This window comes from Pelodiscus sinensis, chromosome 1 (genome assembly GCF_052426305.1).
Source record: "Pelodiscus sinensis isolate ZL-2025 chromosome 1, ASM5242630v1, whole genome shotgun sequence".
Taxonomy (NCBI): Eukaryota; Metazoa; Chordata; order Testudines; family Trionychidae; genus Pelodiscus; species Pelodiscus sinensis.
This window is the reverse complement of record NC_143052.1, coordinates 158,445,360-158,461,545: the sequence shown is the minus strand read 5'-3', so window position 1 is coordinate 158,461,545 and position 16,186 is coordinate 158,445,360. Positions and strand designations below refer to the sequence as shown.

The following is a 16,186-nucleotide window of genomic DNA, read 5'->3' as shown; positions in this document are numbered from 1 at the left end:
ACATAGCTAAAATTCATATAATCTCATGCCTTGATTATGTCAACATTCTCCTTTCTAACTTGACAAATACAGTCTATCCCATTCATCTCTAATGCTGCTGCAAAGCTCATTTTCCTAATTAGTCGCTTTGACCATATCTCCCCTCTTGTATCCATCCATTGGCTCCCCCTTTTCTTTTGCATCAAACAAACTGTCTTTGCTTCTGAGACCCTTCATAGCTTAACATCTCCATAGTGATTGAGCGATGTTGATTCCTGCCTCACATCATCTCATGCCAACCTTAGACTTGTGAAATTTTCAAACAAGCAATTATTGTCCTTTGGAGCCCTGCTTAAAAATATATCCTTTTTTGGTGAAGCTTACAAACAAAATATTGAGAATATGTAGATGCTAATCTGCAGAGACGTATCATACTGACTCACCAATACTGTCACATTCCTTGAACAATCTCCTCTGTCTGTGTTTATCTCTAGTTTCTTGCTCAAATTGTGAACCCTTTTAGGTAAGGAGTGTCTTTGTTTGGTTTATCCTGGTTTGTGACTAGGGAGTTTACACGCTACAGGTTGGACATCTCTTATCCGGTACCCTCAGGACCAGACCGGTCCTGAATCAGGGACTTTGCCGGACTAGAGAAGGTTCCCTGCCACAGCCTCCAGCCACTGACTTTGCCAGCTGGGGAAGGGGGTAGGGAATACCTCCAACCCCTGTTGGGCTGCTGGTGCCACTGCTGCTGCCCCGGCTGAACTGCCTGGGGGCTCCAAAAGCCCACGTTGTCGCGGGCAAGCTCTGGCCTTGGTTGGGCTACCAAGTGCTCAGGCTCCAGTCCCAGCTCCAAAGCAGCCTGTGGGCTCAACCCACACTTCTGTGGGCTGTCTGGGGCTCCGGCCCCATGCTGCTATAGGTTGCTCCCAGTCCCAGCCCCAGCTCCACTACTGTGGGCTGTTGAGAATGCAGGCCCCTTCCCCACAGCAGCCTACAGGCTCTGGCCCCACATCCTCAGACTGCCCAGGGCTCTGGCCCCAGCCCTAGCCCTGTGCTGCCATGGGCTGTCACTGGTCTGATCCTGCGCTGCCGGGGCTGCCCTAACCCAGTCCAAGCCCCACTGCTGTGGGCTGCCACCAGCCCTAGCCCCTACCCCGTCCCACTGCTTCAGCTCGCCCATCCTGGATCTCCCTTCTGCCACTAGGCTACTAGGGTTCACTAATCAAGGGACATCCATGGTCCATTGCCAGACCAGAGAATTCTGGTTTTGGGAGGTAGGATACAGTAAATCCAAGTAAGGTGAGCACTGCATTCCCATATTTATGGAAAGGGTGAACTAGTGGATTTTTTTCCACTGCTTGTAAATTTTCTTGATAATTTTACAAGGCAGATGTAAAGAAAATTATCTCCATGTGCCCCATAAACTATTTCAATGTCTTAAAGTAGTTATTTTTTCCCCTGTGTGCACTCTTTCTAGGTTGTGTCATACCTCTAAAAAAGAGGCTGCTTGGCCAAATTCTTAACTCGAATGCCCAAGTGTAACAAAACAATCTCTCCACCCCCATTTTAGTGTTTTACACCAAAACTGATATACTGCATACTAGGACAAAAGCCGCTTTCTGAGTGGTTATGCTACTATAAATTGTACACTGACGTCTTTACACTTCCTTCCTTAATCTTGCCTCCTTTCCACTGTTGGACAACTCTGCACAGCAGCAGCACGTTTCAATATGTAGAGGTTTCCCAAAGGGTGAATAGTTTGCATAATCTGAGTAAGCAGCAATGGTTTTAAGTGTCTGTCTAATTTAAATTACATGAATGTCACAGATACATGGTGCGGAGCTGGAAGAAAAGAATGCATAATCTTTAGCTATGATTAACTAAAGATTTATGGCCTACAGGGTCAATTGAGTCAGAGGAGCTGTAATTCCAGGTTTCCAGAGCACAGTGAAGGGGATGCTAGCCAACTTTGTAGACCAGTTAGGTTAATTGGCCCTTTTTTAAACCCAGCTGTGTACAAAGCTATCCACTGCCCACTTCTGTATGTTTTGGGCTTTGAAGAACGCAGAGGGTCGCTTCAACTTCAATTTTTCCAAACCACCATTTAAACCAAATGTCTTTGAACATCTTCAGCCACCAATCCCCTGAAACAAAGGTATTTGGATAAATTGAGCTGGGCAGCATTAGATTTGTTTTTAAGAAGTGCAATGCACATTATGCAGTATATTATACACTAATAGCTCTTCTAAGTCTGTGCCAAAAATTATAGTTCTTAAAGTGAAGGAGAACAGGATATTCAAATTGTGACTTTAAGAACAGTGTTGCCTCTTTTAAACTGATACAGTTTTGAGTTTATATAACACCAGAATTTGTTTTAAACCCCTGCCCCACAAAACTTTTGAAAAACAAACTTCAAATGTGAGTTTAGGTTTCAAGTAGTGATGAGCTAAGAGTTTGGGCAAAATGAGGGTCAAACAGAATTTGCCTCCATGACATTTTAGCTTGCACCTTTTAGTATATTCTTTTCAAACTGGTTGTAAATTCTTGACAAGCAGAGGGCAGAGGTTTAATAATAGAAATGCTAAAACTTTTGTGGCCTTGAGTTTCTTTAGACCAACTGAATTACCAATTACCATCCAGAAGAGATGCTAAGGTTACAAATGAAAATGTGACTGCAGCATAGACAGGCATATGCACACTGACTGTAATCTAGTTGGCATGAGAAATAGCAGTAGTGAGAAATAGCAGTGGCAGTGTGAGTTAGCTACCTCTGCACAAGCCTGACATGGACAATGGGTATATACAGGGTATCCCCGCTATAAGTCATCCCAGTATATGTTGGTTCTGCACTAGTGCTTGTGGGAACTGTTCCATTTTAAGTCCCCTCATTTCCCACTCTTCCAGTCCACAAAAATGGTCCCTCCCCCTTTTTTTTCCTTTAAAGGGCCAATTTGTACAAACAGAAGTCAGCCGCAGGAAAAAAAATTCCACTTTATGTCCTTTCGTTACACACCCACTTTTTTTTTAAATGCATCTTGGACATATGGTGGGGATGCCCTGTACTTCATCTGCTGGCCTACTGCTATTCTTACTCATGCAAGCTGGAATAAAGATATTGGGTAAGGATACCTGCACTACGAAATTACTCTTTCATAAGACCAGAATTAGCAGGCACTTTTGGAAAACTTTACCCTAAAAATTTGTATTGATATTTTTGGATATATTTTACCTCTAAAAAACTCATGCAGAATAGGAAAAATTATTCATATTCTGAACTTGTCTTGAACATAATTCATTGAGCTACCACCCATAGGTGAGGCTATTGAAAAAAAAAAAAAACAACCTAGGAAGTCATCTCTAATTTTTAAACACTCAAAGAAAGCCATCTTTATTTTGTTTAAATGTATCTTGTCACATAAGACAATAGAAAAATGTTCATGATATTGGAGCATACAAACTAGATACTTTTGAAGTTTTCAAATTCCTCCGTTTTCCTGAATCGTTTTAATTGCTTACATGCTACTGTTGCCTCTATTGCATGTTAACATTTCAAACACAGATTACAGCGCTGCACATTTATTAAATTTCACTAATTCATAGAATATGAAACATTCCTGACTCTCTTGCCATAAAAAGCAAATGTTCAGGATGAAGTTTAACTCTTTTTTTTTTTTGTAGTTAACCTACAGTGCATAGGCAGCTTAAAAATATTTTTCAGAGTTGCCAATTCTTGTATTTTTATTTCAACCTTGATTCTGGGCCCAGCCTCAAAACAACAGATCTACAAATATGCTACTATTTCTTCATTGATAGACATAGCCTTTTACTCTTCCTTCTCCCTTTGAAAAACATCATGTCACACCAGTTTTATCTGCGCAAAGGCAAGTACATGAACTCAGACATCTCAGAGTCTGCCATTTTGTTAGGACACAGGAGAACTCATTTGGGGACAGCGCTGCTGATGGTTAAAGTGTTTCACTGGGAACTGGAAGACAAGTTCTACGCCCATTTCTGCAATCAATTCTGCAATCAATGTTCATCCAGAGTTTTAAAGCATCTCCAAAAATTTGGAAGCATCAGACTTTCTAATTTAGGTTAGTGTAAAAGTCCTGATTCTTCAAGTATCCATTTAAAAGTTTTCCATTTAACAGACCATCACAAAATCACTCACTACCCACGTCACAAAAAAAAAAAAAACCACCACACACTAAAAAACAAAACACACACCACACTCCAGGCCTCACTCAAACTCCCAACTTCCTTCAAGTTCTATTAAAAAAAAAAAGGCTAGGCCTCATGGAGAGCATCCTGCCCCCTTGACTAACTCCAAGAACCTCCAGCTGAAGTATCTTTGCTGTTCAAACTGGTTGCCTCTCATCCTGCCATCCAGTCAACCAGTCACAAATGTTTTAGGACTTTGAGTCAACTTCATGGTGTTTTTCTTATAAAGTCATCAACCACCAACATAGCACCAGGAGAACTGGCATTGTCTGCTTTATTGTAACATACTGCTCAATGACCAGGTGACCAGTTTGTGCACAAAATTAACCTTGTATGTAGACTTACTGTACAGATCCATACAAAGCACATTACAACCGTATTGTCTTAACAGCCAAAGGTACATTTGATGGTTGGGAAGAATCACTTCTAACTAGACAGAGTGAAAAACAAGCCTTCTTGTTACACATAAAGCAGCCTGCATCTAATAAAACAAGATTGAGAAGCTAAGTTGCAAACAATAGATGCTCTCCATCTACAAGGGGTGCAGCTATCACCCTGGATATTAGTCTTGGAAACATCCCCTGACGAATGTCACTTCAGTGCTGATTGAATTAAGGCTCTGCCAGATAATCCATTTCATGGAATGAAGAAGGGGAAAAAACACTCGGGGTTATTCTTTCCATTACAAGAGCTGAGTTCTACATAATAGGAATAGAGAGCTGTTTATCATCCACATACTGACTTATGCAGCAGCCCATGCTTATTAACTTTAGCAAACTCAAGTACACAAACAGGAAGGGTGACAAGATGACCCCTGTAATTTTCCATGTGACAACACCCTTGGGACAGAAGAACATTTGCCCAGCAATCACCTTTGGAAACTTCAACAGAAGGATGTATGCGCTTCTCAGAAAAGCCCTTCAATGGTCTCATGAGTTATACAGCAAGAAAATGCCAGAGAATCACAAACCCCCACCATTGGAAAAGGTGAAATGGCCAAAATACAGCATTCTATGGACACTGTTGATGGAAAAGATTCTCTTCCACCATTTTCTCTATAGCCGAAGAGCCCAGAGAACTCACAGGACTGTCAGTATGTAGGGTTGCCAGATGGTTTAAACAAAAATATGGGACACACTTGACATTACATCACAATCTACGTTACATCTTATTTAGAAAATACCAGACATTTCATTTCTATTTTCTCAATTTGTTTCCCAAACAGAAAGCTCAAATACTGGACTGTAGGGTTGCCAGGTGTCCGGTTTTGAACCGGACAGTCCAGTCTTTGAGCTTTCTGTTTGGGAAACAAATTGAGAAAATAGAAATGTCTGGTATTTTCTAAGTACCGTATTTTCGGGCGTATAAGGCGACTGGGCGTATAAGACGACCCCCTAATTTTCTAGTTAAAACATAGGTTTTCGTCTTATACTCGCCGTATAAGACTACCCCCCCCTTAAGAGGCCAACTGGCAGCACCCCAGCGCCCCTCCGGCTTTGCTCCCGGTGCCCCTGGTCTGCTGCAGACAGTCCCCAGCAGACTAGTGGCACCGGGAGCAAAGCCGCAGCCGTGGCGGGGTCCCGCGCCTCTGAGGCTTTGCCACTGCTGCGGCTTTGCTCCCGGTGCCTCTCCAGCAGACCAGGGACACCGGGAGCAAAGCCTCGGGGGAAGCCGGCAACGGGGCAGCCCAGGCGCACCTGGGCTGCCCCACTGCCGGAGCCCCTCCGCGGCTTTGCTCCGCGTCTTCCTGGTCTGCAGACCAGGGAGACATGGAGCAGCTTTTCTCGCCCCGGAGTACACAGGCGGCGGGACCGCGAGGTCCCGCAGTCCGTGTCCTCCGGGGCGAGAAAAGCCCCGTTTGTACCTGCAAGTTGGGGACTGCCTGTATACCCGGCGTATAAGACGACCCCCGATTTTTGGGGGATGTTTTTTAGCATAAAAAGTCGTCTTATACGCCGGAAAATACGGTAAGATGCAACGCAGATTGTGATGTAATGTCAAGTGTGTCCCATATTTTTGTTTAAACCATCTGGCAACCCTATCAGTATGTAGGGGAGGGAATCATGATATTGTGACGATTTTGCGGTACAGAGGATACCTATTATTTAGCATGTGTAAAAATGTGTGACCAAGTCACTTATTTTTTTTACTTTTCTCAAAAAGGGTTTGACGTTTGTTTCCTTCCCTTAAATGGACTAAAATTTTAAACAGTAGGATTCCCAAGGGCATACTTAGCATTAAAGGGAAAGTTGTGGTCTCACATCTAAAGTCATCTATATAATGCTGAAATTTTAACTTTGTTTACATAATCTTCAATCCTACACTCACAGAAGCGCCAATTAAGTCAAAGCCGCTCTGCATGGGCATGGACTTTGTCAGTACAGAGTGCATGATATGACTGGGGGCTAGATGTCTATGGAAAAGCAAGAACTGTCATTTCTTGTTGTTCAAAGCTACCAGCATGAGTTAAATTAAGGTAAATCAGCTGGCAGTTATCCTAAAGAAAGTAATGACCTTGTTACACAGACCATTACAAGAATTTAAGTAATTCCTATAGAATCTGCTCCTCATTTTCCCCACTGCCCCCCCAAGTGGCTTAATCTACATAGGTTGCCTTCATATTAATAACAAAAGAATGTATTTCTGCTAGTTTAATGTTCAAATCATAAGCTGGTGCATATTCTTTGTTTAGACAACAATGTATATTTAAAATGGTAAAACAATACCTGCAGAATAAACTTTATGTTCCAGAAGATTCCTTCTATTATTTGTGCAATAATACTCTGGTTTGGAATGTGGCTAGCTAGTACAAACTGGTACTATCATGAGTCAATATTATGACAGTCACTGTATCACCCCATCTACAGACAAAGATTTAAAAGAATTACGCAACAGTATGAGAACTGAACATTTCAGTCAAACGGAAAACCCCCTCAACAGTGCATACGAATTTGAGAGATTATTCCACTTGTATGATCTGCAAGCTATGACCTGGGAGTGGCAAATGTTTTTCATTCTCTCTTTCAACCTGCCTGTTCTTTTGTATTCACCAACAAAGTTGGACAGTATTCACAAGGACTGTATGAAGTCTCCAGTTTAGAAATGAAGTAAGCAAGTCACATAATATTGTCTTCAAATTCATTTGAACTTTAATATGAGTACATAACTGTTTCATCTTATCTATTTCCCCCCTATAGTCATACATCAGTTATTCAATTTAAAAACTGGCATTCAGTATCAAGACTGAGGAATCCAGGATTTAAACTAAGTTGCTCATTTGGGATCCAGGTCACAAATTCAATTGTGTGTGTGTGGGGGGGGGGGGGGGAACTAACCTAAATAGTGAGCGCATTTTATCCAATTATACAATGACACATATAATGGTCTTTACCTATAGGCATACATTCTTTCTAGTCTCAAAATCAATTAGAATTTACCAAGAGAAAAAAAAACTGTCTTCATCTGCAATAAATGATAGAGCCCAGACAAAGGAAGAAAAAAAAAAAGGCACCGTTTCTAGCTACCATGAAGGTCCACAAAAAGCTGACACTGCAAGGCATTTTGTTCATTGGAAATAAATGCAAAAAGGTGTTTTACTGAAACAGACATTCCTTCCTGTACAATCAGCTAAAACTTAATGGTGGGATTTGAGGGGTGGGAAGAGGGCATTCACCATCCGACACTAGAGTGCTCCTAGTCAACTGTCCAACATTTTGATCTTCATTTGGATCCTCAGATATCAGAATGAAACAAACATCTGCTCTAAACACACAGGAAAAAAAAACCAGTTGCTTTTTCTAATATTAATTGCTACCTAACGATTAGTGTTTACTAGGCTGAACTGTACTTTCTTTTTCATTCCTCAAAATCTCAATCTCATGCCTTAGAATTCCACCTGCCCCGCAGGATGAATTCCAGCACAGCATTCCTGGAAAATAATAAATCACTTGGAGCCTGTGGAATAGATGGAATTATAAGGCTCCACACCCACATATTTCCAGCTGTATAATTCTCAAGTGTTGTAAGCAGTGGTGCTTTACACTTCCCATCCTTATTTATGCTTATTAAAATCAATTCAATAAAGGCCATCTAAATCTTACCAAGGAAAGCATTCCAAGCACTGGAAGAAATAATTAAAATAATAAGGTTATGTAAAGAAAAAATGATTTAACTCCAGGTATCTGTAGGATACAGAAAGTCGTGATATTTTAACACCTAGAGTAATTTTCAGTTTTTCTCAACTGAAAACAAATTTTAAAACAGCAAATTTGTGACCAATCAGAAAATACATTTGGTGGCATTTACTGATATCATGCTATTCTTAGAACACAGAGAAATGAGTTCACCAGTGAATTTACTCCAAGCGAACAATTTAATAAGACACCTGAAATTAAAAGCTATTACAAAAAAAAAAAAAAAAAAAAAAAAAAAGAAAAGGGGTAATCCCTAATGACTCTTCATTATTAGCCAAAAGATATGATAGTGACAGACACTATAAAACACTCTCAAGCATAAGTTGTTCTTAGTTCCTATGCCTGGATTTGCAAAAAAATTACCCGTTTCTTGTATTTAACACAACTCGTCTAAAAGACACATTTGTTTCCAGATTAAACAGCAAGAACTCACTAGTAATGTCAAAACTTGATTTTATTGTTTTGTAATCACCTTTTAAACAAAACTAGGATTCTCAATAGCATCTCCATTTTAATTTTCCTTTATGATCTAGGAGGAGTAACTGTAAAATAGTTATATAAAAAGGTGAAACATTATTTGTACATTATAATTATCACAAGCTTATTTCTAACCTCTTCTTGCCCCAACACAAAACCCTGGGTAATCACTGCCATGTTATCCTTCAACCACCAATACTCTTTAGGTGCAGGCTGTTGTGAAAAGTAAAGCACAGTGTTCCATTTCCATTCTAATGTAGAGGTAGCCACCCTTTCTTCAGTGAAGCCATCCTCAGATATCCTTTCATCAATACCCACTCAGGAAGATCCAATTCAGTAAAAAAGTCCACCTCCTTCTTAGATGACTTTATTATGGATGGGTAAGGCAGAACTATTTGCTGAGACTCTCAGGTCTGGTCTACCCTACAGTGGAAGGTCAAATTAAGATACGCAACTCCAGCTATATTAATTACATGGCTGCAGTTGATGCATCTAAAAATCACGTATCTACGCTGTCCACACAGTGAGAGGGCAATGGGAGCAAACGCTCCAGTTGGCTTCCCTTACTCCTCCAAAGGAGCAGAAATACCAGCACCGTTGGGGACACCCTCTCAGTTTGATTTAGTGGGTCTGAACTAGACCTGCTAAATCGAACCCCAGAAGATTAACCGCAGCAGTATCAATCTTCCATGTAATGTACAAGTGCCCTGAGAGCACTAGGTTTGTATCTCAGTTTAGACTGCACTGGTAATCTCAATGTTCAGGAGTTTATCTACTTCTACTAAGTCTCATACAGCACCAGGCACACTGTTGACGCCTACCAATACTGCTAGCCATTCAAAGCAGTATCTTGAAGCAAGAAATGCTCCCACAAAACTATTTACTTTAAAAACAAAAAAACAAAAAAAGGAATGTGGACACTTTATGTACCTTTTACAAGGAAACCAGTGATCTGATGCATAAAGTACAAATACACAAATAATGTTGCTTTTAACAACAGGGTAGTGGAGCTCCCTCTATTGAATTAGTTGGCAAAGAAAATCTCATTTAAAAATCATGCTGTTTTTGGAGCCTCTCTATATACAATGCTTCATGAAAAACTTATTAAAATATCCAGAACCTGATTGTTAGAGGTATGAGCACCCACAACTTCTGCTGAGGATAATGAAAATTACAGATAATTTAGAGCCCTGATGCACTCTAGAATTCCTATGATTATTCTTTGAAGACCTGATTCAGGAAAGGTTTTGTATTCAAGAAAGTTTTCAAGTCACTGAAGTTCCCGAAAAGCTCTTTTCGTTACAAGGACTGAACTTAAGTTACACACTTGTTTAGCTATCAAAAAAAACTGCAAAATGAATTAACACAATGCATTTTACAAACATCATCTGTAGTTACTAAGGGCTTTCCTTGTGCAAAAATATTTACTGTATAATATAAGCAAACATAATAGTTGACAGGGATATATAGATTGCTTCAGCAATCCTTAGATACTATTGACTGTTTAGTGAAATGAAGTAACCAAAATGTTTTTGCTTTTTATCATGGGGGCAGATTACTGGTTCTTTAGCTAAATCTACTGAAGATATTTCAAATACTTTTAAACCAAACATTACAGAACAGTTCTAAACTATAATAACCTCCAAATCATACCCTGCAGTTCCACCAGTCTCTTCACCGATTTATCACTTCCTTTACAAAAGAGGCATGCTTCTTATCTCTGAAGGAAATACCAGCTGAACAGATGCAGGGCTTGTTTTAATAAACAGATATTGATGTGCTGTCCTGGAGAATTGTAAGTATGATAAGAAAAGCAACTTAATCCCAAACTAGGTAGACATTCCTCAAAGAACCACCACATCTAAGTACTAGATTATCATCCAACCAAGGTAGGGTTGAATGGTGAATAAGTCACTCTCAGTGAAACTAATATTCATTATTATCTAGTTTTTGGTATGGGCGCTGATAGTTTATTTACTATTATCCCTTGTTTCAGAAAAGCAAAGTAATTCATATATTTCAGAAAGATCTTACTACTTAAAAGATATATTTTAATAGTATGACATGCTAGAATATTTAAATGTTAAAGCCTGATAGTCAAAAGTGCCAAGTGCTCAATAAGTCACTTGGGCTTTCTCTACACTATGAACTTTTTGCGGAAGAGGCAATGCAAATTAAGTGCTCATTAGCAACTTTGCATGCTTCATTTGCATAGTCTCTTCTGATCCTTTCCGCGTAAGAGGTTTTTGCGCAAAAACAAGCAGTGTGGACGTGTCAAAACAGACACGTCCACACTGCTTGTTTTTGCGCAAAAACCTCTTACACGGAAAGGATCAGAAGAGACTATGCAAATGAAGCATGCAAAGTTGCTAATCAGCACTTCATTTCGATTGCCTCTTTCACAAAAAGTTTGCATTGTAGACAAAACCTTGGAGTCAGTAGGAGACAGGTGCTCAATTCCTGGAAGGGTGAGGTGGAGGAAGATCAGGCCTTCTTCACATTTCTAGTAGTTATAATCACAATCTACAGTACTTGGAATTTTTGAAAAAGCTTTCACATGATTATGGTTACATTACATACAATCATTTCCCTCCCCCCCCCCCCCCCCAGTCAGAGGTGAATACACTTAGCAACTCACTAGTGATGTTCAAAAAAAAAAACATCTTTAAAAATGAGTGGTTTTGTAGCACCTTAAAAACTAACAAAACATATCACACACACACACACACACACACACACAGAATATCATGAGTTTTTATTAGCACAACCCACTTCCTCAGATGAGTGGAGCAAAAGGCACAAAGCCCCCAAATATTTAAAGCAGAAAAAGAAGGGGAGGAAAAACCCTATCAATTATAGTGCCCATGCTATATGAGGCTGTAAGTGTCCGATACTGCACAAAAGCTCATGATACTACATATTTGTTAGTTTCTAAGGGCAAGTCTTACACTAGGAAATTATTTTGAAATAAGTTATTTCAAAATAACTCCCAATAATAATAATTATTATTTCAAAATAGCATGTCCAAACTACTGGGAAGCCTCCAAATTAATCCAAGGCAGGCTCCATTAATGTGGATGTGCTACCTCAACTTAGAGCCCCAGGAAGCACTGGGGAGTAATTACTTGGAATGTCTCTGGGGAGTAGTTATTTCAAAATAGCAGCAGTGGAGCATCCACACTACAGCTATTTTGACATAAGCATTATTCCTTGTGGAAAGCAGGAGTTATTTCAAAATAAGCAGCCCATTATTTCAAAATGGTAATGTGGATGCTCTGCTTGTTATTTTAAAATAATTCCCTAGTGTAGACCAGGGCTAAGATGCTACAGGACCATTCTTTAAATTTTACACTAACAACTACCCCTCTGAGACTTACTGATGCTCAGTTTTCTCACAGGACTGGGCTCAAATTATATATAAAGAACACCACAACTTGTTAAAAATAGTCCCCTATCACTACAATAAATACACTGTTAACTCTGTTGCTGAAGTTTCTTGGGCAGGGCTGAACACAATTTTAAAGCAAACAATGCTTGCACCTTTCAAATCCCACAAAAAGCTATATACTGTATTAAGGAATCCAATCCCAACATTTTAGCTTCTGACACAATTAACACTTAAATCCCATCAATGTGAGCAGACTGACATCAATGTTAGTAAACTGTGTCTGGATTGTGCACTAATGACTAGTAAGTCAAGTTAACACTTTTTTCAATGCAATCTACACTACAAGAACAAGGTTATTTTAATCATGTTGACTAGTTCTGTTTTATACTGTTGCCAAATCTGGCACCATGATCACTTCTTACAGCATCTAACAATTCACCCCACATTAAGGCATTGTCTTTCCAAATGTTTTATCTTCATGATAAAAAGGAAAGGAAAGTTACTCTTAAAACACTATAGCCTGTGTAACACTCAATATTTTGGTGTTTTTCCTTTCATATATATCATATTAAAGTGTTCAGGGATTTCGCCCAAATTTTAGAATAAAATAAGCCAATCAGTACTCTCAATGCAAATCACAAAGTCAGCTTACCTTGTTCATCCTGGTATAACTGTAGATACAGTTTAAATGTAAGGGAAATCTTTCAGGCAAATGGGTTACGAGGCATTAAAAAATAAAAGCTGCTATTTTCTAGGGGTTGCTGGTTTTGTTTGTTTTTGGGGGAGAATGATGCACATTGACAGTAGCTAGGATGTGTCAAGAAAATATTTGTTATGAATATGGATATATTTTTCTCCAATAGAACAAAAGCACCGGTTGGGTTTGGAATGTCGTATCTCTCTGAAAGGGGTACAGAGAAACTCCAATAGCCTGGCATCCAACTGTACGGCACTCCCAACAGTCCAGCGTCAAAATGGAAAGAGCTTAGTGAGAGAGCTTTGTCAAAAAACAAGTCACAAGGCAGCAGCAGCAGCTGCTGAACTGAGCGAAACCAGACAGACCAAGTCAGTCTGCCACTGGCAATGTATGACACTAGACAGTGCTTGTGCTACAATAAAAAGGGTTAAAAATACTTTATATACAGTGTGTGTGTGTGTGTAAATAAACCATCTTATAGTACTGCCTGATAATCCAGCATATCAAATAATTCGGCACCACCTAGGTCCCAAAGGTTCTGGATTATCGGAAGTCTACTGTGCTTTGTTTTACTCTCAATTACAAAATTCAGATTTATTCTGATTACAGGAGTGATTTCTATTGCCATCACCTACTTTGTCAAACAAAACAAACAAACTAACAAGAACACGCTCAAAAGGAGAATCCCCCAAATTACTGCCAACTGTTCTAAAAAAGAGGTGGACTTCCCAAGCTTGGTGATTCATGAAGAGATTTTGTAGCTTGCTCTTGCTCTTTTTGTCATTCTAAAGCATAAAAGTAACTATGAATCTTTTAAACCACGCAAACAGATGTACTTGTATTCAGCCAACCCTTTTCCTCCCCCCACCAAACACACACAATACATAAAATTCAATTTCTTTGCCACTGGGTGTTTGTGACTTCAGTCACAAAACCTGAAGTTCATACTGGTAAAAGAAAAAGGAAAAGACATTGTAGCAGAATAAGATCAGAAATGACTTTTGGAATAGGTCATATAAGCAGGAACTTAGACAATATAACAACAAACATTTTGTTAACAGACCATAATTTCTACAGAATCCACCCTCAAAGAAACCACATTAGCATCTGCCAGAAAAGGTGTGTGTGTGTGTGTGTGTACACACACACACACACACACACACACAAAAATGTAATTTTGTATTAGAAAACTTATTCTAACATAGATTATGTAGACAGGATCAAGCAGATTCAATCATGAATTTGTCAAGAAGAAACCAGTCTGTCCCATCATACAATTTAGTCCATAAAGAATGAAGTTAAATACTGGTAATGATCAGCATTAAGTTTAAATATGCATGGAAAGCTTATAAACACCATATATTCCAGATAACATTTTCTAATTTACACATCTGCATATTTACAGTAATGCATGTGTCAACTTGAGTTGGGAGCTTCCAAGAGTCAGATTACTGTGATGGTGCAGTTTATAGTAACTGGACTGTGTGGAATAACTTATTGTTGGGAATAGAAAAATAGTGGTGGTTGAGGAAAACAGAGAAACCAAAATGCCAGCAACAATGGTAAATCTATTGCACAGCGATAAAAAGGTTTTTTTAAGTGTTCAAAGTTATTGTTTTAAAAACAAAACTAGAAATTAAGATTTCATTTTCATCCTGAAAGAAGGCAAACTAAGCTTTTCTCTAGAAATTTTGATTCTATCTTCCCTTCCCAACCACAAACCCACATAAATCTGCTTTCATTTCAAACTGAGTTAAAGTGTATTTTGGGGGAGGAGAAATCAGGAGAGCACAGCAGACAAGAGGAGTGGATAACAACTTTATCCTATTTAAACAGCACTTGGTCATGTTCTGTCCAGCATTAGCAGTGTTAGTATAATTCTGCAGGTACCGTATTTGAAGGTTAATTGAACAGAAGGGAAAATAAGAATAGCAGAATATATTTTAGAGCCATTAAATAAGTTACTGTTTATTTCATGATGGGCTTTTTAATAAAAAAGGCCATTCAGAATTTAAAAAGGTTTCCTACTCCCATATACAGCACCTCAACGTTATCGACAAACACTTGCCTGTGTTCCTTTCAGAGAGTTTTAGCCTAATCTCCAATAAAGTACAAGAGACAGGATGAGCATCTCTCAATGGTGCCTGGAGAGTCTCTCCCTGTTCTAAAGTAATTGGTTTCCTGTAAGCTTTACACCATTGCTATTTAAAGACTGACAATCATTAAATACTGTGTTTAATGATTTCCTAAGGCACAACATAGCAGTATAGTTTTGTTTTGTTTTCTAAAGATAGCTTGCTACACAGAACTTCAACTAAGATTATACATTGCTGCTTCAGTTTAGGTACTTGTTTCAGCTCAGAAAATTCACAGTAGACAAATATGACATTTATGCAAGAGAAATACTATTCTACGGAACTGCACTTTTCTTGTTTTCATTTCCTATATAGAGAATTACGCATAAATGGCAACTGCAGAGCAAACCAAAATGTAGAATCCTAGTGCTGAGAACACAGCGACTCCACGGCAACGCTACCCTAACCTCTTGACTGCTGTAAATGCAAGCACACAAAGGAAAGGCTGTTTCTTAAAGCAATACAAAATGTCACCACAGGCTGACGCTCTTTCTACAAGAATAATGAACACAACACGCTTTACAGCCTTTCCTTGGACTTCAGTTTTCGTGTATAATATTGACCAAAAAAAAGAGCATTAACACCTCACAGACAAAACAGTTACAGAGAATGTTACTACTTTTCATGTGCTCTTACTTCCCTAATGACTCAACATCGGACCGGAGGTGGGGGAGGGGAATTTACACGCATGAAACTGATTTGTCATCTCATTCTAACCAAACACCTGTTAAGAACTACGCGAGAGGAATACCCGGACTTTGAGCTTGAGAAATTGCAGCCCTAGAGTCAGTGCATTCACACAGCCGGATCCGATCAAAGTATTAGCTGCTATGGGAGTTTAGATCAGGACTTTGACACTAGGCTGTTCCCCCGGGTTTCGATCACGCCTTTGAAAAGGAGATCCAAAGACCAGACCGCGTACAATGGATTCCCACATATAACTGCGTCTATTTCATGCGGGAAACACTGAAAGTGAAACCATTCAAAGGCAATAGCGGGGTTATTCGTGGATGGCATATTTGCTGATGTTACTCATCAGTGGCATTCCTTCAGAGTTACATAGTCTATTACCAACATCACCCAAGCGAGTCAT

The 16,186-nt window shown here is 39.3% G+C and overlaps 1 protein-coding gene across 3 annotated transcripts in view; it reads right to left on the bottom strand.

Moving 5' to 3' along the window:
• The window catches only part of ALCAM (activated leukocyte cell adhesion molecule), a 182,250-nt gene that overhangs the window by 164,586 nt on the left and 1,478 nt on the right, over positions 1-16,186 (bottom strand). The window lies entirely within an intron of this gene.